This window comes from Trachinotus anak, unplaced genomic scaffold, assembly GCF_046630095.1.
Source record: "Trachinotus anak isolate AG129_WGS33_773 ecotype Australia unplaced genomic scaffold, CSIRO_AGI_Tana_v1 ptg000007l, whole genome shotgun sequence".
Classification (NCBI taxonomy): Eukaryota; Metazoa; Chordata; class Actinopteri; order Carangiformes; family Carangidae; genus Trachinotus; species Trachinotus anak.
This window is the reverse complement of record NW_027273858.1, coordinates 4,699,138-4,723,297: the sequence shown is the minus strand read 5'-3', so window position 1 is coordinate 4,723,297 and position 24,160 is coordinate 4,699,138. Positions and strand designations below refer to the sequence as shown.

The 24,160-nt window shown below is 42.1% G+C and overlaps 1 protein-coding gene across 1 annotated transcript in view; it reads right to left on the bottom strand.

Annotated features, from left to right (window-relative positions):
- The window catches only part of LOC139622610 (homeobox protein Meis1), a 203,937-nt gene that overhangs the window by 137,214 nt on the left and 42,563 nt on the right, over positions 1–24,160 (bottom strand). The gene's annotated exons all lie outside the window — the stretch shown is intronic.

Here is a 24,160-nt window from a genome sequence, read left to right as displayed (position 1 = left end):
AACCAATCAGAAAACACTCATATTAATGTTGTTGTAACAGGCCCTGTCCTGCTGATAGAGGCGTCAGATCAGAAGAGGCTCTTTGCAGAGAGCTGCAAAATGACCAAACAGGCCCAACAGAAGCTGCAGTGCAACGGTGTTTGCACCACCACCAGCTTTGCACAACTTTACAGGTAAGTACATTGTCTGTGTTTTGTCAAAGTGGTGTTTGTGCATCGATTTTAAGTATCAAATCACAGATATATCAATCGATAAATAACAACTTGTTCAAGTTTTTTGAAAACAGTATAGTTTGTCCACTAGAGAGCACTGATAACTTTATTTTTCAAACATAAAATGTGTCATTGGGTATATTACATGTTTGTTTTTTTTTAAGTTATTTTTTTTAACATTTTTTAATTTTAATAGTCACAGTGAGAGAGAGAGGGGGACAGGCCTGATCTACCAGGTGAGCCAGCAGGGCGCCCTTTGGTCTTGATTCTTTAATGACCAATTCTACAAGATCCTAATCGAAAATGCTGATTATGTGTTTTTGTTAAAATTAACTTTCATTTATTTTCAAAATGAAATTATATATTATTATTTTAATCGTCTGCCTCTAAGATCCGGCATCCATATAAAAGCACCCCTCCCCTCCTCAATCTTCAGAGAAACCTCAGTGAGACTTTTGCCTCTGCCCACATAAAGACACAGTTGTTCTGTCCGACTCAGTCAATACAAAGTGAATATGATGGACAAAGGTACATGGATAATAACGGCTGTCTTCCCTCTCAGCTCTAAGTGGATGCTGCTGAAAAGGCGAGCCTTTACGTCTGACCCCCAGAGGTCAGACTTATACGAGACGCTGTATGTGTGCGTGTTTGTGTGTGTCTCAATCACTGACCCACACCCAGTGGTTTTTCAGCAGCCTAAGGTACCTGTTGACCTGGAGACGTGGCTGTTTGTCTTGTTGTCTGCCCCAACAGAAAACCCTGAACACTTCCATAACGTAGCTTCTCACTGCCTGTTGATGTGATTAAAACGACCGGGGAATGATTTGACGAATGCTCTGTGAGATTTGCAGAAGTTAATCGTAGAAAAACAGAGACCAACGATGAAGGTCTCAAGTCCCAAGATAATATTTTTACAGACTGGATTCTTCCACAGACATTGAATGACAAACTTTGATTTTTTTTTCTTTACTGATTTAACAGATTACTTCTATTTGCTAACTACCTGCAGAAATACCTGGAAATAATTTGCTGCGCCAAAGAAAAATATCAGTTTGTACAGTAATCAAATGGCAATCTGAATAGACCAACTCATCTATCAGAATTATATTTGATCGTATTATTCTTGCTACGGGTCTCATTTGATAAATAGATCAATTTATGGTTATAAAACACAAGGACCGTTTCCTGATGTACTCTGTTAAAAGAAACCTCTGAAAGCCCGGAGGATTTTTCTTGTCCAATCAGAGGGTCCAACTGGAGGAGGAAAGAGCCAGAGGAAAAAAATGAAGGAAATCATTCTCCCCTTTTGTCTCAGTTTCTGGGTCAGGGCCTAATTGATTTCCTGATTAGTCGTCCATCAACCTACATCACAACCTGCTTTCACACCTGTGATGGGAGTGTGATTTCATAGTTGAGGAATTCATTAGCGGTGAGCAGGTTATTTGTCTGTTTAACAAGTCTATTGGAGTCCAGTTATTCTTAAGTCAAAAACTGATTGAAATCTGCAACACAATGAAGAGGGAAAAAAGTTAAATTGAAAAATGGAAATTATGGAAATTACATTCTCTCTTAAAGTTAATTTTGACTGTTGTTTTCCCATGAGGAATTTGACACGCATGATTATTCATCTCCTGACAACAGCTCAATTAACACAATAATTTTGTTTTTCGTTTGTTATCATCAGGGGAAATATGCCATAACACAGGAACTTACACAGTGTAGTACAAGGAGCACTGAAAATATACATAGGCTGTTAGTGACATTCATGCATTTAATTTGTGGGATGAGGCTCGATCCTCATGTGATACATAGGCTTCAGCGCTGCAATTATCTCCTCAAGAGCACAATGTAGGCATAATTTCCCCAGACTGCATAATTATCTTTGAGTAGGATGACAAACTCATCACAGAAGTTTGAGAAACAAGCACTTCAACCAAGTAGGTTCTGTTTCTGAATCCAGAAGGATCTATTTTTAACCCTTTTGTAACCAGGCTACAGGAGTGTCTTATTTACAAACGCTGCAGGGGGAGGAAGCGGTGTATCAGTTTGCACAGAGTCCAGTGGTCTGTACAGTACTCTGGGTCAGCTGTGGGTTAAAGCATTCATTTAGACATCCACCAATCAGAATCAAAGTGGTAGCCTTTGATGCACAAACACAGGTTTTCTCTACAGCTGCGCTTTAAATCTTTTGTCTCACAAACGCAGTCTCCTCTGCACGTCTCTAATGAAGTTTGACTGGCGTAAAAAATAACTCTCCCTCATCAGGGCAGAGAAGGGGGAACTTAACGACTTCTGCAGAGTAAACATGGTGCCTCCAGCCTGGGTTTCAGCAGCACTTTGAAGCAAATGTTTTAGTCTTGATTCACAGCCAGCGTTGGTTAATCAAGCCGGGATTGCTGTGACATTCACAATTTTTTTTTTTTCTTTGCTGGCACCACTCGGGTGTTCACATGTAGCAGCATGAGATGGGAACGGCCCGGCTGTAATGTTGGACTCATATCATCCAGCACTCTTTATTGCACCTGATGACAAAATAATCTCTTGTCAAGTTTGTCCCTGACGGAAACATATTGCAGCAGGTCATCATGTTCTGACACTTGGCTGGAACAGCATCAGATGTGAAAATAACTCCACTGTCTCTTTTACAGCTTTCAATGCAAACATCCATCTCTGCTTTCAACGTGTCAAAGTCAAAGCATACAACCGTACACAGTCATGTTCACACTTTTATCAGTGACCTCTGTATTCAAGAGATTTGAGTCATAAACTATTTGCTGGTTTCATATTTAAGAAATCTGATGAATAAACATGTAGTCAGGTTCTTTTTACTTGAGAGAAACAGGAGACAAATGAAGGGCAGGTCTCTTTAAAGAATACAGATGTTACACTATTTATATGTGAAGTTACCAGTGAGTAAATGCACAATTAGGAAAAACACTGCATGCTTTCATGTCAGTGACAAAGGTGTCTGGCTTTGTGTTTTTCTATGTCTGCAGCTCACAAGGCCATGAGAGGGACCATCTATACGGGCCTCACCGTGTGAAGAAATACCGTCTTGTGTTCAGTCTCAGCTCAGGTCAATGCTTTGCCTTAAATTTGGCCATCATTAAGGGAGCGTTTTGGTGTGCTCATGGTAACCTGAAACCACTGACTGATGCTGATCGCTCCCCACAGGGCCCCACTCTCTCTCCTCCAGCAGGCCAAGGCGAACCCAGCTGCAATTATAATACTTAAAATAATTCCACAAAAGTGGAGCCGTCATTAAATAATTCAGCCTTCTAGTCTTGTCAGGACTTTGCTCGACTCATGACATCATTCAAGCTGAATATCCTCCAGCAGATGTGTGAGCCAAAAAATACGCAAACTCAAACAGGTATCACATTTCTGGAGTGTTTGAATGTTTTTTAACAGAGTTTTCAAACTGCAGTTTCGTCGAACCCTGCGTGAGCACTGCAAAGTGTCTCACAACTAATTGAAATCGGTGTTTGCAGCCCTGATCAGGCTTTGCAACAAAGCCCCAGAGTGGTCTGATTTGCACGGCTATGTAAACAAATCGTGTTTAATTTTACATGAGTATTTGCTTGGCGCCCGACACCCTAAGAGCACGGCCATATCATTAATAAGCCAGACTTGCTCATCAGACTGTAAATGGCTCGCTTCATGTATAAAATATCAGAGGAATAGAGTGGCCCTGCATTTCTAAAGAGGCCTGAATGCAGCGCTACATTCTTAGCTGGAATTTATGGAGCCCATCAACACCTGGACCTGGCGATGTTTACAGCGCCACTCCCACACAGCCTAATGGATGATGAAGGGCCAGCATGGACCACTTCTTTTGTTGATCCCAGGACAGTTCTGAGTTTAAAGCTGTCTTTTGGGATCTGCTCGTCTGTACATAAGGCTGTGTTTTTTCTACCAGATCCTCTGCAGCCAAATGTAGGTTGCAAATTATTGTTTGCACATTATTTATTTATTTGGAATTTGGAATTTTTCTTTTATTATAGCTCATAACGTTTTTAAATCAGGCTACACGGGACACTGGACAGCAGATTTGAACATTTATGTCATCATTATCTTGGTACTGACGATTTCCCAAACCCACAGAAATGTTAAGTTTATTGCGTAAAACTTGCAGCAACTGCAGCATAATTGTTCTTTCTTGTGGTCACTGTATGTTTAGGCTCTCACCACACTTGGTTAAAGTGGAAGGTCATGGTCTTGATTTAATACTGAAGAAGTTTATGTAACCTCAAGCATGAGAAACAACGTGTTTACTTTAGTAACATTCAAGCAAAAACCACCATTTCAAGAATGAGTTATTGACTGGAGTGTCTTTTAAACTAAGCACTAGTACTCAAAATGAATGGTGAGCATGAGAAAACTAGTGTTCAATAAGGCTTGAGCCTCACAGTGATGCTGCAATGAACAGCTTCAGAGCGCCTGTCTTTGTCGGGGATTTGTTCAGCGCACATAGTACGTCCAGACTTCCTGGCAGTTGTTATTAACTACTAAGCGCAGGTCTCAAGCCCACAAGCTGCAGTGGTTGTTGCAGCAAGTAATACAGTACATGTCTGTTTTTCTATTCCCTGGATCCGCTGCAGAGTGGACCGCACAAGCTTTTCCACATTTGTTGGCACTGCGGTGTGTAATTGTAAATAGAAGAAGAAGAAGAAGTAGAAGAAGCCACTCATGAATGCTCCCTCTGCATAGATGATGTCCTAATTGAGAGATGCAGTGAAATGGTTATAGGGTGTTTTCATTTCATGGTTCACTCCACACTCACTATGCGCTTACACACACATTCACTCTCACACACACATACATACGCATCAACCCTGTGGTTTGGATCATGAATAAATTGAATATCCTCTTACTAAGCTACTAAATACATCTGCAGTGTCACGCCACAGTAGGTCGGGTGATGCCTGTTCTATACAGGTCGCTGCTTCCCACCAACACATACAGTAAGAATATAAACATTTGGATCCTGTGACGTTGCCCAGATGCACAGGCTTTATGGGTTGAAAGCCCATGTTTTTTTAAGCAAATGCAGTGCATGTACGGCGAGCAGGCATGCAGTCAAGTCCAAGATCTAATCAAATCTAAAATTCAGTTACAGTCACACTAACATGATAAAAGAGTGAAAACAACTTGCTGCTTGATGAAAACGAACTTTGGTTTTCCTACCTACAAGTTAGAGAAACATCCATTTTTGTGCATCCTCTGATGAATTAGATTCATCTCCAGTTCTTAAACTTCAGTCCACGTGAGATGGATCAGTTGAACATATTTTTTTGGAACTTTTTTGACAACAAAGTTGGCAATGTGAATTAAGCCTCGAATTAAACACTGCCATCTGTTATTTATCTAAGCAGGTTAAAGCAGAGCCCAATACCTGCTGATGGATCTGACACTCAACCACAGATGAGCGACATGAAGTATTTCTCCTGTTTTGCAGCAACAAGAAGCCTTGTGCCAAAATATGCAGCCATAGACATACTTTACAGTAGAGATTTGCCCATTTTGCTACATCAGTCCTTTATGTACAAAGCCAAGCACGGGAAGTGTGTTCAAAGCATCCTGACATCTTCAGGTCTGCAAACCAGACGCCGGTCAGTCGAGCGAAAAAGACACAAACACACCATTTTGGAGTTTCTGAATTTCCATGTAGCCCGGCCTAAATCTGGGGGTTAATCGCATGAATAATTTAACAGACATCCATTAATTTGGTTGTTATAATGCCTTATGTATAACTTGCCTCAAATAACCCCTTCTCCTGTTTCTACCATACTTTACCGCATTTCTTTGAGTATTCTGAAACCTCTGGAGGAGAGATGCACTTAAACAGGAAGAATGGGAGTAGGAGTTCATTGGCTATGCAGCTTGCTCTGTACATCATTGGCCAGGACCTGCAGGAGAGTGCTCATTGTTCTCTCTATTAGTGCAACATTCATTTAAGGTTCTCTAAGGACAACAATCCTCATGCATCACGGCCAAAAAGGAAAAAAGTTAACCTACTAAAACACCGCCCATCAACTGCACGGGGCAAGAAACTTCCCTAACAGAGCTTTATGAGAACTTAGTGCTGTGTGTGCAAGGTTGATTTGTGTGTGTATGTGTGTGTTACAGTAGTCACTGCAGCACATAGCCAGAGGGCTCAGTGTTTGATCCCTGGCTGTAAAATGGATTATCTGGTGGCAGGAGGGTGAAAGGATAGCAGTGTGTTAGCTTTGAAAAAAAGTAAAGAGACACAAGCGAGAGCGTATGTGTGTGTGCGTGCATGTGCGCACATGTGTGTGCATGTGATCTCAGCAGCGGACAGCCCAGGGGACTGGGCGGCCCCTGAGGAAACGTGTCTTAAGAAGCTCTCTATGGCTCCAGCTAATGCTCACTTTGTCACCCAAACAGGGCGGGAAAGATAATCAATAGCCTTTGATAGCTACTATTAGGGTTTTAACAAGCTTTTCCTCACGCTGGGCTGCTCCACTGAGGAGAAACGAGGAAAGCCAAACAAGCCTTCATCATCCTGTCCCTCGCAACCTTTCTTTCACTGCACACCACATGATCTATTTCATCTTCTGTTTGCACAAGGATTCCCAAACTTTTTCATATCAGACAACCCACAATATGATTAGACTTTGCTTCAGGTTGGATATGCAAAGTTTGTGTTACTGTCACTGTGTCATATCACAAATGGGGACAAAATGTTCTTTGATCAAAAAGAGCCAATCTGATACATCTTTACTCTTTCAAACTGTCTTTCTGTTCAAACTTCCTGATTTGGTTAAGAACATCTCAGGTATGCTTTTCAGTGCAGGTGCACCACATTTTCCATCTTAAAGAATAAGATTTACTCTCATATACACCACACCACCACTGCCTCCCAATACATAGCTTCAGCCTCCCAACAGTAACCGGTTGGGGAGCACCTATGCTAAACTAAATCTAATTTGCAGCATCTGCGTTTGTCACATCATTAGAATAATTGTTCCCTCCTCAGCTGTTTCCCTGCTGTTTTCTATCAATTTCCGCCCCTCAAAACCAAATGATCTGTTCATTTCAGAGGCTCATGTGGGGGTCCCCCACTGCCTCCCCCCCGGCCTTTTTTTTTTCTTCGTTAAATCTCAAGCCACTTCTCTCAAAATTAGCCCTTCACTTAGAACACATAATGCTAATGACCACGATTAACCCAAAAAGGAACTTAAATAATTACAGACCATGAGGATTGCTCATTCAGGAGAACAGTAAATTAATCTTCCATTTGAGAGCCTGATCAAGGTGCATTGTGTTGTATTCCTGCTAACACTTAATCTTCATTTACTAACAAGATGTATCAAGTGCAGCTGAGCGTCAGTGTAGCTGCAGTCACCTTGACACAACGCAAACAGGTCGTAATCAAACCGATTAGGTGCCGTGGGGGGAGTGAATGAATTATGCTTTCTTCTATTTTAAAAAGTGCCATTAAGAGCCCCTTGAGCAAGGCCAAATACAAAACACCAGGGTTGAACAATCAGTGTGTGTGTGTGTGTGTGTGTGTGTGTGTGTGTATGCGTGCAAATGCGGTGTTGATCAAAAAGGAAATGTGCGATCATTGTTTCTAGACTGTTTCCTTACAGAGAAACTTAACACGAGGCATTTCACTGCCCTCTGTGATTAAAAGTTTCAGTTCTTTTTCCTCCCTGATCACACCCAGCATCACTAATGTCTGCGCTCGGGTCACATCATTAGAGTAATTGTTCCTTCCTCAGCTGTTTCCCTTCTGCTTCACCACTCAAAACCAAATGACGGTTTCATTTCAGAGGCTTTTTTTTTTTTTGGCTAAATCTCAAGTCACTTCTCTATGAAATGTCCTTTGCTGCACCTCTTAACACATCAGAGCTGTCACAGAGTCCTGAAGCACACATCTACATCACTGCAAGGTGAGACGCTAAACCACTGGGGGTCAGCAAAAATAAGATTGTCGAGGGGTTAACTTAACTGTTGTGTTGACATGCAAGAGCCTCGCACAGCCTTATTCTCACAGGCTCCATTTCCACTACGAGAGTTCGGTCTGGAAACAACCACATGAGGATGGACTGAGCCAAATCTGATATGTAGCAGCCAATCAGTGAAAGGATTCGGATTATATGACTCACATCTCATGGTCACACATCCTCAACAACCCTTTAACTAGGCATTGTAGGTACATTACACAATCAAGCACTCCACAACTTCTCACATCAAATATTTTGAAAATATTAATTCATATATTCAAGATTTTGGCAGATAATTGTTACCATTGTTTCCTGAACAGTCAAACACTAATGACAGTCCAGAAAGTGATTTTTTCATCCCTTCAAGTGTAGGAAGAGTTAATGTTAATGTCTGACAGACAGAGAGAACTGACAGTCACCAACTACTATCCACTTTAAAACTACTTTGACATAATACTGCCAAAAGTAAAGTAAAAACTCGGCACACAACTTTCATCTCTGAGGAAAATAAACTTCTGCTCTTCTCTTCTGAAGTCTAACACTTATGCAACTCCTGCCATATGCATATAAAGCCATTGATATTATTTCTAGAAACCAAACTAAACTACTTGCATCGTAGTTTAAGGATGACCTTGGTGAAGACATGAAGACAGTGTTGCATCCATGCTGTCACTCTCTCCTGGCATTATCCAGGGAGGGAGGCATGATGGGTAAGGGATGTGGTGGTTGTAACCCTGGTGGGGCCAATCTTCCCTCTCAGCAAGATCCAATAAGAGCCATTAAAGGGGTCTGGTCTGGTTCATTTGAGCGTCACAGTTAACAACCTTACACAGAGTGGGACAAGGAGCAACAAATCTACAAGCAGCACAGAGCAACAGGCTTATTCATTCATTACACACAGACACACAACTCCTCCATTAGATTTCTGTGTCCTCTGGCACAGAGGAAGAATCACCAAATTTATAGACTTGTTTCACTAATGTTTAAGTGTTTTCAGTGTGTGTTAGTGTTACCTCAAAGTGCACCACTTGCTGCCTAAACTCAGCGGTTTCGGACACCATGCAGGATGATGGTGATGTAGTAGCAGAGGACTGTGTGAGAGGAACCTGCTGAAAGGCTGGAGGGAAAACAGAGGCTGACTAAATGAAATCTCATCCGTCTATCTAAGATCCTGGTTTCCTCTTTATCTCATCCAGCAAAGGAGGGAGGAGAGGGTGGCTTTGTTTTCTGTTTTTTATGGGGTTTACAGTAATGCTCAGAGGGTGAAATTATTCCTGGAGCCCTGAGTTTAATTATTTCCTCTCGTCTACCGACGTAATTTCCGTGTTGATCTGATTAAAGAAATATTACATTCTGGCAGGGCACGGGCAAATTGACTTTGGTGGCAAGGTCTTGACAAGAACCAGACACGCAGCTTTATGCATCAGTAACGGCGTAACCATATTATCCATGCACTGCTTCCTTCAGTGAAAAGCAAGATGCAGGCTGTTTTCAATGAAGACAAAGGAGGAGAGGAAGGAAAATCAGGATGGAAGAGACGATGTAGACGTGCAAGTATACACCTTCTCTAAAAAATACTAATGCCTTGTCATCAAGATCCTAAAATCATCACTACTTGCTCATTTTAGAGACGAGAACAGTCTCAAGAAAAACAGCATAATACAAAAAGTACATGAGTTATGAACTCATCATTACCACACTGGTACTGATTCTCAGCTGAGGCTAAGCTCTCTCTGCCTTTTCTTTTTCACTACAACTAGAGTAACACATCCATTTTCTGATACACAGAATCAATATTGGCTGTTAATTTTGTCAGCAAACAGTGTGATGAAGCATCGTCCCTGACCACAACAACATAAAAAGTCTGATTTGTTTCACTTCGTCTTTAAACCGTTTTCTTCTAGATTTTCATTCCTGCTTTTATCTTCCTTTAATTGTTTTTTGCTTTTTGCTCATCTTATTTTTATGTCCTTTTTAGCCTCCAAATTTAGGTTACTGCTTTATAAATAAAGTTTAGTATTCTGTGTTTATTATCCTAAGATAATTGTTAAACATAAATTTTACAGTTTCATTCAGGGTAACCTGCTCTGGAGAAGAACATCATGTAATTGCTTTAAGCAGTGGTTCCTAATCTAGGAGTCAGGACCCCAAAGGGTCCCAAGATATGGAGGGTTTGGGAGGGTGGGGGGAGAGGGGGGGTCACAAGAAGATTAAAGGAATAATTAATATAGTGCTTCTGAGGCAATCAATTTCAAGTTTTAAAAATGTGACCATGATATATTAGCCAATATTCAGTGTTTTTATATATTATATAACACGTAATAGAGATAATCAATCACAACCATTTTACTGTTGGAAACTAAACTTGTCAGAGCTCTTTGGTGGACAAACAGTGATTCTGTTTCCAAATATCCTCCAACATAGTTTGGCATTTCTGTACTGAAATTTCTTCTTCTACAGAGATACTAATACATATGCAGTTTGCTGATATTGACAAGGACAATCTATCATTCAAAGAAATTATACCAACTATTCTTTTATGTTGCATTTTTTCTTTGGAGCTTTAAAATTATTTAAACAAGCCAAGACAGAAAAATCTGATCTGATCTAATCCGAACTGCTCTCAACTCATGTCCACATTAAGAACGAGGGCTTATCAATAGACCTCAATTCAAAGGTTGGGAAGCAGTATCTTCATGTAATTGTTACATTTGTATGATGAGAGGGTTAAAATAACAGGTTGACAATGATTAACCTAGATACTACAGGTAGCATGGCTGTTTTACTCCCTTATTAGGCCCATCTTATAGCTTTCACATCTTTTGGTCTTCACTGTCTGACATAAAACTAAGACTTTTAGTATTGCAAAAAAAAAAAAAATTGCCATAACGAATTTATTTTTTAGGTGTGTCCTCATTTCCTTGACCTACCCTTTCTATTTTTGCCTCAGTTTGTTAATTCCTACATTTCCCTGAAGACCTTTCAACAATCCCAAGTGAAGGGGCATGAACTTGTTGCTTTCAATCAAAGGCAGACATGGCGGCAGAGAAATGTAAGTAGCACACCTGCTCATTTGTGAATATTTGACAATGTCAGTGACTGCAGCTGTGACCCTGTTGACTGCACTGAAATATGGAGACTGAACTGGGCACAGATATTAGTATCTCTTAGTGTTCGACTGATTTCCAAAACCTAAAGAATAGTTCATTTCTTAGATTTTTGCACTATCTGCAGTGTGTATTAGAAAGACATATCTTATGAGGATATGAAAAACAAGGCAAAAAAATCCATCATCAATATATAAGTGTTTTACGAAGAATATGATTCCTTAATATCAGTCAACAACCGGGCTACTCTGTGTAGAAGAAGCTACACTGAAAATGAGCACAAAGAGAAGTGAGTCAAACAGAGTGTAGGAATGTGTGTCAGCAATCGTGTAAAAGGAGGAGGGGAGAGAGAGAGAGAGAGAGATAGCTGGTGGGGATGGAAGGAGGGAGAGACGGGGCAGAAGAGTGCAACCATGTGCTGGGGTGTACACCTGTACCCAGAACAGGTGTTTTCCGCCCCACTTGCAGACCCCCTGATTAGGAACCGCCACGCTTGCCTTACCCCGTCAAAGGCTAGCTTATCCCCCATCAGTGCAGCTCAGGCCCTGGGTAAAATGATGGTTAATTACCCAGCAGAAAGCTACAGGCTGGAGGTTGATGGAACCACCCCCTTCCTAACCTTCTACCCTCTGCTATACACACAGATCTGTGGATACACAGAGACCAGATAGGAAGCAGATCTAATTCAAACACTGAAGAATAAACAGACTTGGGTAGAAGAGAGTGTGTTATAGAATTTATTGTGTTGATGTCTAACGTTTAACTGAATTTTGGGACGATCAAGAGGTTTCACTTTTATGATTTTCTGCATGTTCTGTCAGAGGGGAACAAATACAACCTGGCACTTCTGAATAACAAACAACTGTCATCAAGGGTTATAATGAATAATAATTACTTCAAATAATAACTGTTCTTTGATTAGCTATTACAAAAAGACAATGCTGGCTGCAGTGGGGTTATTTGAGTGAAGGGATTAATAAAGCACACTGTACTTTATACTGTATAACATGTCCTTTTCCTGGCTAATCTGCACGATACATGGGGAAGCAATCAAAAGAGAGAGGGGGAGAGAGAAAAACTATAATTATGCGCAGCTGCAAAAGCGGGGGGCCAAGAGAGGTTGCATTACCCAGCACTAAACACTTTCACCTGCTCAGCTATGCTACCCCGCGTTAAACACTTTCACCTGGAGGGAGCCACATTTTCAAGTTTTAATCATATTTCCACCTGGGAGCTGGATTACTGTGTAAGAATGACTTTGTACTAGACTTACAATGGTGATATGAAGGCAACATTGAGAGGCGATTCTTTAAGAGCAAAAGACTTCAGTCATTGGTTCAATAATCTGTTTGAACTGCTCTGTGGCAACAGTTTTGTCTTTCATGGCGAATGCGCTCAGCACATTTAACTGCATCATGTCAAGTGGAGGAGGAAAATGAGGTTTAATACTGGCAGCTGTCCAGGGACGATTTGTATAATTCATTTAACTTTCAGCTATTTTATAGTGTTACCAACAGTATAACATTGAATGCAATATGAAGTTGCAACCTTCTCACCTTCAGGCAGCAGGTGTGTCGCCCTGCGTCTCTCTCAGCTGGTCATGTTCCTGCACAGACATCTGTCACTCATCCTCTTGACGTGCATCCATCTATCAATCCATTTTCCACTTCCTATTCCAGTCAGGGTCATGAAGCAGCATCAGTGTCCATCTCTCCAGCCTCCATCCCTCTTCCCAGAGTTCATTCATTCCCCTTTCCCAGGGAAAGGACAGAGTGTATCCAGGTGTTTGGTTCCAGGCCTGGTGCTGTGTGTGCATGTTGGCTCAACAACATCTACTTAAGTGTCCTTTCACTAAAATCTGGCCCCTTCCACAAAAAGAGATGTCAATCCACATCCAAAGTTTTCAAAGCCAAGAGAGAGGATCCTAAGACTGTCGCCCAACTTGCAATGCACCAAACCGCTACATTTAACTTCATGGTGGTGAGCCTTGATGGCAACAGTCCCACCATACTTTGGTGGGACTGAGACTGATCAAACACTATTGGTAGAGGCCCTGACACTGTACCATGATCTTCCTTCCACGGCCCAACTCATCGCTCAGTATCCAGTTACATCTTCCCACAGAGCTCTTAGTTTGGCCTCCTCACCTGGGACCAAATTTGCCTTGTGAGACACTAAAAGAAGCTGATGCCTCCATCAGCACAGCTGCAAGCATCACAAACCTATCAACCAGAGGAAGGTAGAGATTCGTGGAGAGGTGATTCTCACAGAGGGGTGGTGACTTGCAAAGTGAGTTTTACAATTTTTCTTCCACATTTTGTTTTAATGTTGTCTTATGCTTTTCCTCCACTGCTGCTGCTGAGTTGCCTTTACTGTGGCCACTATTTATACCTCCAAGCCCAAAGCGAGAGGTAAACCCCCAGATCTCCTACACGTTACACATAAATCCTGGCCAATGGGGGGTTTCAGACTTGTCCACATAGACAGACAGAAACTGACTGAAACATCCAGCATGGCTCATGGTGAAAGAAAAGACATGTTTAGTCTCAGAATGAGACAAAAAGCAAGGTAAATGCAGTGGCCAAAGTGATATGCTACGCTACAATGCTAAAAAAGAAAAGCAGTGCATTACAGGTGGATGGACAATGGGCAAAAAACAACTTAAGAGTCGCAGTTTGAGAGAAAGGCAGCATAGAAAGATGCTATCTACAGCAGAGAAGATGATGTTCAGGCGGGGGGAAGGTGATGAGTGTCAGACTGTACTGGGGAATTTGGGTTTTGGCAAGCACCTCTCTCTGTGGAGCTTCTGGTGCTCACAGATCAGAGCTCCACCTCCTCCAGGCACAGCATGCAATACACCGAGGTGATAGAAAGACATGTATACAGACCTATACACACACACACATTCACATCCTTGCATGTGGACACGGATACACTCTCACACGCACAGATATACATACACATACTCACACACTTGCTTTACATACACATGTTCCCTGCAGCCATAAGCACTGCTCTGCAACCTAATTAAGAGAACAATTAAGTTTGAGGCGACGGAGATTGGAAATGAGGGCTGCTCCCTGTGTGTGTGTGTATATATGTGTGTGTGTGTGTGTGTGTGTGTGTGTCTGTAATCATCAAGACCATATAGTATCTGAAAAAAGAATTAAGCTTGTTGCCAGGACGTCAGACAGTTGCCCCCTTACCCTTGAGCGGAGGTCTGCTGCAACTCTCAAGGCTCAATCAAGGCTTCAAACTTTTCTGGCTCCAATTTATCAAATTAAATTTGGGACTATTCACACACATCTTGCCCTGCACGGAATTTTTATTCTCCAGTTTGAACTATTTTATTCATATTTAGCCTATTTCCCTCCTTCTAAATCGTATTTATGCGTATTTTATATCATCTCATGTTTTGTCTTAATGTTTTTTTTATATGTTATGTAAAGCACTTTGTGAATTGCCTTCTTGCCCCCATCACAATTTTGACATCTCACAAATATACTGTGATATAGATGGATTGTCAAATTAAAATGAGACACTGTCCTGTAGGCAAAGCTCCACAGGGTCAATAGATTTGTAAAGAGTCACAATTTGTATTTACATGTAAATTATCATCCTAATTTTTCTCTCATCGCCAAGCTTTGGAGGTTTTAATACTGTGTCTAACTCAGAGTTTGCGTGATCATTTCTAGTTTCTGAAACTGTCCTAAACCTACTACAGGGTCGCGTCAAAACAATTCAGATTCATTGTAAACCCATACTGAAAAGGTGGAAGTTTTTGGGGTTATTTTTTGTTTTTGTTTTTTACTCTTAAAACATTTACGTTCTGAGTATACATCTGACAAGAGTGATATTCCATCTGAGATTATACTATACTGTGGGTCTGCGCTGGCAGCACAAACAAGATTCTGCGGCCAGGACGCCAAGAAGCAGGGAAATATTAAACAAAGGAGGAGAGAGCAGACGCTGAAAAATACCTGCTGGCCCAATACTGAGGCTCCATATGCCCAGCTCTACCCTGACTGCTGGCTGACTGCTGGCTGGCCAGCCTGTATGCCCACTCTCTCCCAGGCCTGAACACACACCTACACACACAAATACACAGGCAGACAGAGACATACACACACACATGCAACACACGCTTCACTGGGGACAAGCCAGCAAGAGTAATCCTGGCCTACTTTTCTGCCCGGAGCGTACTGCAGCACCGTCTACACACAGTACTGCTACAGAGGAGGGAGAGGAGGGAGAGGAGGTGCGGGAGGCAGGGGGGTGAATGAGGAATGAGAGGAGATGGAGGGGAAGTTAGAAAGAGGTTGGAAGGTTGAAAGAAGATGGAGATGGAGAGAGTGGTTGGAAACTGGAAGGATTGATGGAAAAGAAAAGAATGACCAGAGAGGGAGGATTGGTAGTCTCGGTCTCAGTTTCTGGGGGGGGGGGCAATTAAAGAGGATGAGATAATGACATAAAGTACCAGAAAGGGAGGGATGTGAGAAGGTAGGGTAGGAAGCTGTATGGCAGAAAGAGGGAAAAGGGAGAGAAGGACAGAGAAAGAATGAGAGGGACCAGCAGGAACAGGGTTGAGGAGAGTCAGCGGATCCTAATAGAAACCAGTGCAACAGCCGAGTCTCCTGCCAGACGAGGGGGGGGGGGCTGGCTGCTCTTTTCCAAATAAGCGCATTAGTTAGTGCCACTTCCTCTTGCCGGGAGTTCCTGCTGCATGTTCTGAAAAGCCCAAAACCGCACCAGGGAATATTTTCACTCTGCTCCCATTGACAGGATGAAAAATGATACCTGGAATATGTAAACAAATGATTACATCACACACGACCACCGTGGACGCATACATGCCTATTACTTATTACCTCAGAACATGAATTAAGACAGAAAATAATAAAGAAGTCATATTTATTTATATGCATGCAGGGTATACGGTATGTTTGTAAATAAACTGATAATTCATATATTCAGGCAGCGGTGATTCATGTAAGGCGCAGCCCCCCCCAGGGGTTACGAGTGCCTTAGTTTGTTGTTTGCTTTGACTCAGGGTGTAATTACTGTGTGTATCCAGAGACTGTACAAAATAATTTCATGAATCATGTTCCTATACATCTGTGGTGCTCCGTTTCCTGAGTCCAAATTAGCTGCCACGGCAAGTCACATGTTATTACCCGAAATGAAAAAAGATGTTTTGTGCAGTAAATGAACAGGGATTCATCGTGAAATATCATCACTGTTAGGCTAGCATCTAAAATCAAGGACAAACAGGCAGTGAATTATATACACTATCAGTCTGAAATGTCACACGTCTTTCTGATATTAATTCATTAAATTGAAACTAAATTAATTAAGTAAAGAAAGCAATTAGTGGCAGTTTAAAAAATTGTAAAGCTATGCTGCGCCCTTTTTTTTCCAATAGAAATCTTTCACTCTGGAATATTACACACTCTGCAAAGTTAGAATTTGCTGCAAGGCTTAGATCTATGACTCTACAACCCTGTCACCACACAAGAATGTTAATGAAAATTCTGCTAAACTCACTGCGGTCAATGCCAACCTTTTTTAATCTAATGCCAGCATTTAAAAATGATTGTTTTATTCAAAATGTTTATGGCAATAATGATGTGGTTAGGGTTAGGGAAACCCTGGTTACGGCAAATAAACTACAGTTAAGGTCTGATTAAGGCAAGGCAAGTAAAAACACCTGGATAATGTCAGGGAAGAATTGTGATTGTGGTTAATAATAGACAAACACTGACTGCAAGTCTGTGATGCAATGCAAACTCCAGTCTCTGGTGCAGGATACCGCCAGGCCAGTCTGACAAAAGTACAGTTAATTATCTGCATCCTTCTTATTCTTCAGTTCCCACAGTACAGACCCGATATAATGAGGACTCGTGCTGAATGAATCACTGATACTGCGCTCTCAAATCAGACAGAGGTGTCTGATTACATTTCTGTCAGCAGGGAGCGCGAAAATGTCCTGAGCAACCCCAAGGCCTTTCTACCTTGAAGAAGAGGGGAAAATATGGATTGCAGGAGAAGGGGGAAGGGTATTTAAAGGGTCAGGTCAAATGCACACACTGCCTCTGTACACACAGACACACACACACACACACACACACACAAGGTCGTCCCACTGCTCCCATCGCTCTCACTGATGAAAGGTGTGTCTCTGTTCATGGGTCGTTTGTTGTGGGCATCTCCATGGACGGCTCATTGGAGAGTGCAAGGACCCCTTCATCTTTCACTATGACAGGTCTCGGACACTGGGCCCCCGTGACAGACGACCCATAATTCACTGGAGGGGGATTGGAGCTAATGGCCTTGACTCCAGGCCTTAGTAATGATCATGTCCAGATTTCCACTGTCACACACTGATGTCAGAGCCCACCCCCAAAAGCAGGTTGTTGTTAGTGTGTGGAGATCCCTCCCTGACCACAGTGACTGTCCATAAAAACAGCTTCTTTAGTTGATCAGTAAAATTTTGAATAGTCTTCACTCAGAGTTACACTGAAGGTCCAGCGTGCTACACTGGATGCACCACAGCTCTGTCATAGCTCATCTGACTGGAAGCCACACTAACAATAATTTTTAAAACTGTGCTGTTTCTGTGTTGTACAAACAAAACAAGAAGATGTTTCTCAGTTACTCCAAATGACATGCCATCTTATCTTTGTTTTATATCTTTATCTCCTGAATAGTTTCCTGAATTAGATAAAGATAAAACAAAGAAGAAAACCTAGTTTTGCTACATGTTGACAAAGTCAATAACTATTGAGGTAGTTTGAATTTCAGTGGAGATTTTTGGTATCACATGACAAAATGTTGCTTCCAAAAGTCTTCCACTCATTGTCATTGACATATCACCATTTTTGGCATGACAATGGTAAAAATTCACCAAATCATCATGGCCAAATCTTGGTATAAGCAGCTCCACTTTCAAAAGAATTAAAAAGATGACTGTTTGTGCTCCAAGGCCATTGGAGAGGAACCTGACCCTTGCTTTTTCAGCTCTGTGGTGTTTCTGAACTGCATGCCAGCTCTTTTATTCATTTCTAAACAAAATCCTGCTAATGTCAGAATACTCCACCAGGGAAATGAAAAACAAGCGCTCAAATGTAAAAGTGCCACAGATTATTAATTTGTATGCAAGTTTGTGTGTCTTTGTCTTTGTTTCCACTGTGGGGCTCCTACGATTATTGTCTCTGCTGTCAACTCAATATAAAAATGATGGGAGTTGGTCATTTTAAAAAGCTATAGGCAGGGAGAGACTGGTGGCTAGTTTGGTACATCCCATAAAAACTCATACGTCCTTGAGGTAGCCACATTGTAGCTGGTGATGATTAGTATAATCAAGAAACAACCAAAGACAAGCAGCACTTTTTTTATGAACCTTAAATATTCATGTAGGATCCAAGGAGAGTTTGATACAAGGTGCAACGTAACTGCAATTTATTGGGAAATGCAATAAAACAAGAAAGATATCACAATAATACAGTAACCTGATCTCTACAAGCACTGACTAACACTAACTCACATGCAATTGCTCCCTATACACTCATCCATGAATGCATTCAGCTCACCTCCTATAAGCACATGAAACACAACTACAGCATGTATCCACTTCAGAGTATAGAGCAGTGCTGAGTTCATGTGTCAAAGCTACAGCCGGCACCATGTTCTTGTACATGTAAGTCGTTTTGAATCCAGACTATAAACTCTGTCCTTCCCATCTCTCGACCAATTTTCCTGTCATTCTGTGCTGTTTAATGAAGCAGAAACCCTTTAAAAATCATCTTTAACGAAGGGTTTTGAAGTGACTTTGAGTGTAAAAATGAAATCCAACACGATGTTCCCCCGTCCACCTACATGCAAAGATCTAATGACTCCCCGCGGTTGTCTGCACTGTGTAAGTTTGACGTGCCTTGTCTTCACATGTAACTGTATCCCTTCGAGCCACGAGGGCCAACCCAGCAGCTTCTCATCACTCGGTGCAGAGGACGCTAACTATGATTAGTAATAGCGCCACTGATTTGCACTGAGTAGCGAACACTTGCTCCAATCCTCCACGCTCAACTAAAACATGTCAGATTTTTTTTTTTTTAAAGGGCACATTTCGCATTCAGCGAGAGAGATCAGGGTCTATTAGGCCGTTTGTGATTGCACTGAGTATGAGTGCTGACAAGAAAGTGAGGGCTCCCTGTGCCAGACAGCGTGGGATTTGGTCTGTCACTATTTAACTACAGAGAAGAGTTCAGAGGAAATAATATCATATTGACCTCATGAAAAACTGAGCAGTTAAGTACTTTTGTCTCTTCAAAGCCCACTGAGACTCACCTCATGGTATCAACCCACACATGCTCAATCTCCAGAAATAATCATCCAATACTAATCACAGAATCACATAGGCAAAGGATGTAATTATAATTTTTTTCTTTTTCTACCACTGTAAAACCTTTAGGGGTGTGACACAATAACCTCACACATGCCGAACGCCTCATTTGGAATTGAAAATGAGATGGAAGGACATTATAAAAAGATGAATAAAGAAGGGTGGGGAGGAGTTGTGGGAGCCATGAAAACTGAACTCTTGCTTATGAATATGCATATTCATATTTGGACCCTGGTCGGTGTGAAAAACAATGGGGACTCCGAAGTTTGCTGGCCCCTCTGAGTGTATTCAGCCCCGTCCCATACAAAGACACAAATTTTCCGCTGAGGCCTAGTCAGGGATGGCGTGGAGGGAAGCTCAAGCACCCCTGAGTGTCCCTGAATCAGGCAGACAGGAAGTGGTCCTGCGAGAACCCCCGTCCCCACAGCGATTCCCATGAATTCCCACAATTCCACTGGCCCGTTGGTTGGTTACTTATTCAACGATGCGCCACCGTGCTCCCCTTGAACGCAGTCATAAAGGGACAAGAGGGGGGTGAAGAGCGAGACGGAGAGAGACGAAAAAAAATCATATTTCATTCACCGTCACAACATGACCCAGATAACAGTAGATTGCCCTTTTTAGTCAGGACAAAATTGCCTTTGTGTCCAAAGTTACATGAGCTAAAGAGAAACAAAAAGGCAAACGAAAAGAGGGTGCTTCAAAGGTTAATCCGTTACAAGCGAGATCAGAGCGTCCCTTCTTTAAGGAACAGAAGAAAATCTATGTCTTTTCTCTTTCCCTCCTTTCTCTTTTATGTCTGGCCATAAAGAGCGGGTTTTATGTACACTCGAATGGCTGAGGCTCACAGAACATGCATGCGAATGAGAGGGAACCACAGGGGACCGATATATCTTTCCAAAATATATGCACATGGAGAGACAGCGAGAAAGGGAGAAAGACAGAAAAGGGAGAGATATAAAGACAGAGATAAAGAGAGATGAGAAAGTAAGCAAGATGGTGAAAGGAAAGATGCAGAGAATGAAGAGGGTGGGTTGAAAGAAGGTTATGATGGAGAGAGGAAGAGACAGAGGGAGTGAGACGGTCTGGAGGAAAAAAAAAACTGGAAGAAAAGCAGTCTGGTGCTTTAATCGCAAAATCAGAGCTGAAGGAGCGAGGCAGGCATGCAGTCATCATAACGGATCCCATCTGAGAATGCTATTACAGGCCTGGCTCTGGTTGTGGCTAATGCTACTGGGCTTACAGCACAAGCACTGAAGCTTTCTATCTCAGCCATGACCTGCATTTAGTACCTGCTGAAAAACTGTGCCTGCTTAATATCAGAGCATTCATCGACTCCCAGGCTGCAATGGTGCATCACTGCTTGTGTAAACTATAAGTATATAAATATAACAAAAGTATGAAAACAGGTAGGACCTGATATAAGTGCTATGGCTTGCAACTAGTTTATACAACAATATCCAAAACAAGGGTTATCATGCTCAAGTTGTGCAACCAAAATGCTTTCATATTAGAAAGAACATCCCCATCACATATTTACAGTTTAGGTTTGTTGAACATACACCAACTTACCTGCAGGACTGGGGTTGGAGTGATGGATAGAGGGAGAAGGAAGGAGGTATGAAGCGAGGGGGAGGAAGGAAAGATGCTAGAGGGAAGCAGGAGTCTGGAGTTAAATATTAATCCGTGGTGATTCATCTGCTGTGGAAGCCTCCAGGCTCCTTCTGCGCGCTGCCAGCTGTTGGCCCCTGTCTCTTGGCCCTGGACCTGGATGTGAAAGGCTGGGCGGCTGCCCAGAGTGCCCAGGCATGAGCTTCCTTGGCTGGGGGAAAGGCAGCGCAGGCCAGGGCAGGTGGTGGACGTGGCCAGGACGACAGTGTGTGTGTGTGTGTGTGTGTGTGTGTGTGCGTGTGTTATGGGGTATTAAACATACTGTATAACCACAACTCTAGGGTCCAGCAGTCAAGTGCCAGAGTCATCACACCAAGTCACACCCACACAGGGCAATGAGGCTTGACATTGTCAGGGTGAGAGGCACAGAGATGCTGTAGAGGTTCAAGGATGAAGGTGTTGGGGCAGGAGTAGATGGGTGTAGGTTAAGCTTTTGTGTTTTGTGCCAACATACCTTTTAATAAAGTAGTAACCAACAACAATTTTCCATGAAATAGTATCAATTTGGCTGCTTTCAATGTTTAATTTAGTGATTCAGCCTATACCCAGTTCATTAAAGCTTTTCTAAATACTTTCCCAGGGAAAAATCCTGTGATGCAGACGGTTGGTGCATTTCAGGTTTAACAGCATTTACAAAGCAGTTTGTTTTGGAATGAAGGAGTGACAGCTTTATTTACAGGAAAGACACCTGCAGAATCTATCTTTAACAGAAAATATACGACATCATAGTGCTGGTCAGACAGTTTAACTGAGGCAAGGCGTGCAGAACCACAACACCAAAGCAATCAGCACAACTGTAACATGTCTTGATATGTTCATTCATGTAACTGAACACACAAGATTGAAGGCAGCTACAGTAATCATGTACAGTTTGGAGTTTAAAAGTAAACCAGCACATGAGTATTTGAACAGCGCGTTTCATATCCACACTCACTGACTTGATCTTGGGCATCCATCTAGTTTGACCATGTGACCTGGCGAGTCAGTGGCAGAGAGAGGCAGCCAGACACAGCCACACACAGCTGCTGCTCTGGCCATCGCTCAAAACCTAATGTACCTTGGTTGATTCTGCTACTGAAAGAAAGCAGCTCCCCACTGGAGGAAGAAAAACAAAGGGTATGAGGAAGCAAGAAGGGTATTAGGTGCCAGCAAAGAGGAACCCAAGGTTGCATGAAGCACACAAGTTTTCCAAATGTTGCAGACTAAGCAGTAACTGGTACACAAATCAAATGTAGACCCAGAAAATATGAAACTGAAGTTGTATGTGAATGATTTCACTTATAGTAGCTACAGTAGCTGAAGCTGAACAGAAAATAACAGCCTCACTTTTCAGAAGTTTGGAGCAAAGAAGCAAAGAACTGGGGAGTTTGGGCTGACAGTGTTTTCTCCTACATGTTTCTGATGCTGGTGGAGAGTGAAGATAAAATCATGCAAGTTGAAGAAAGGCTCAGTTGTCTGCTCCTTCTCAACAAAGCACGTCTTACAAATCTACTTCTGCTATTCACCAATCACCACTCTCTATCATGGTGAATGAAAAAAGATGACAGTCGTCTCTTCTTCAGTCTCTTCTTCAAATGAGGCCATATGAAAAGGTGAAAAGTTACCAGGTCTACTATAAATCTGCTTAAGTCTCATCAGCTCCTTGCATCAAGGACAAACCTAGCTTTACAGTATGTCTACTACAGTCTTTACAATACACATACAGCATAGTGTCATACAGCCATGGAAGTACATAATGAGGGAAGGATCACAATGGAAAAAGATTATGCAATCACAACCCATTCTCACAGAACAACAACAGAGCTCAATGCTGGGCAACAGGGGTTCCAAACAGTTAGTGCTCAGGTTCACAGAGAAAGTAGAGAAGGAGAGAACAGCAGGAAGCAGTCAGTCTGTGATGAAGATACTCACAGGCTAGACTGTAACTACAAAGAAACAAGAATCAAAAAGAGGTGTTTCTTGCTGTTTCTCGGCAGGTGTCCCCAGAGCTCACTGAGCCTTGCCTCAAACTACACAGTTTGACTTGTTTCTGTGCTCACTTTAAACCAGAGAAGAAAGACGAGGGATATGTTAGCGCCAAATGAAAAAGAGAAATCTTCCTGAACCGCTACAGGAGCCAACAGGACGCCATAAAGGCTCGAGGAGTCTACTCAGTTTTCCCCATTTGTATTTCGCCCCCTTCTCCTTTCCTCTGTTTTCTCCCCTATAAAGTGTTTCACTCCGGGATGACTCACTCTCCATCTGAGAGAAGTAAAAATAGCTTTACAAAATACTGTAACTGCCAACATGAAAGTGTAACTCTAAGGAGTGTGAGTCAACATTCGTAACCTTTATCTAAAGAACACATTTTTGAAGATCAAACTACCTGCATTTTTTAAATATCGAGTCATACATTTTTAACATGGCTAAAGTAGCTTTTTGGAATTACTCATGTCACGTCCTCTGCGGCTCTAGCCTGCACATCTCCATGCCCGAATTGACGGTATTTTGATATCTCTTCAGTAGAAACTCGTGGGAAAAAAACTAAAGACTGTACATTTTTTCCCGCTGCTGCCTTGCAACGGCTTGTTAGCACGCTCAGAATTCCTCACTGAAACCAAGGAGCACAGCTGAACCCATTAACACTCTCCATGCCTCCATCCTCTCTGCCCATGTTTGACATCACACAGCTCTTTAAGAATAGGTTACATCTTCGAAAACCCCTCTTTCACAATCTGTGTCCATGTGCGATGCCCACCCACTCCGTACCTTATCACAGGGCAAAGGCTACACAGGAGGAGGGTTACTACAGCGTCTTTG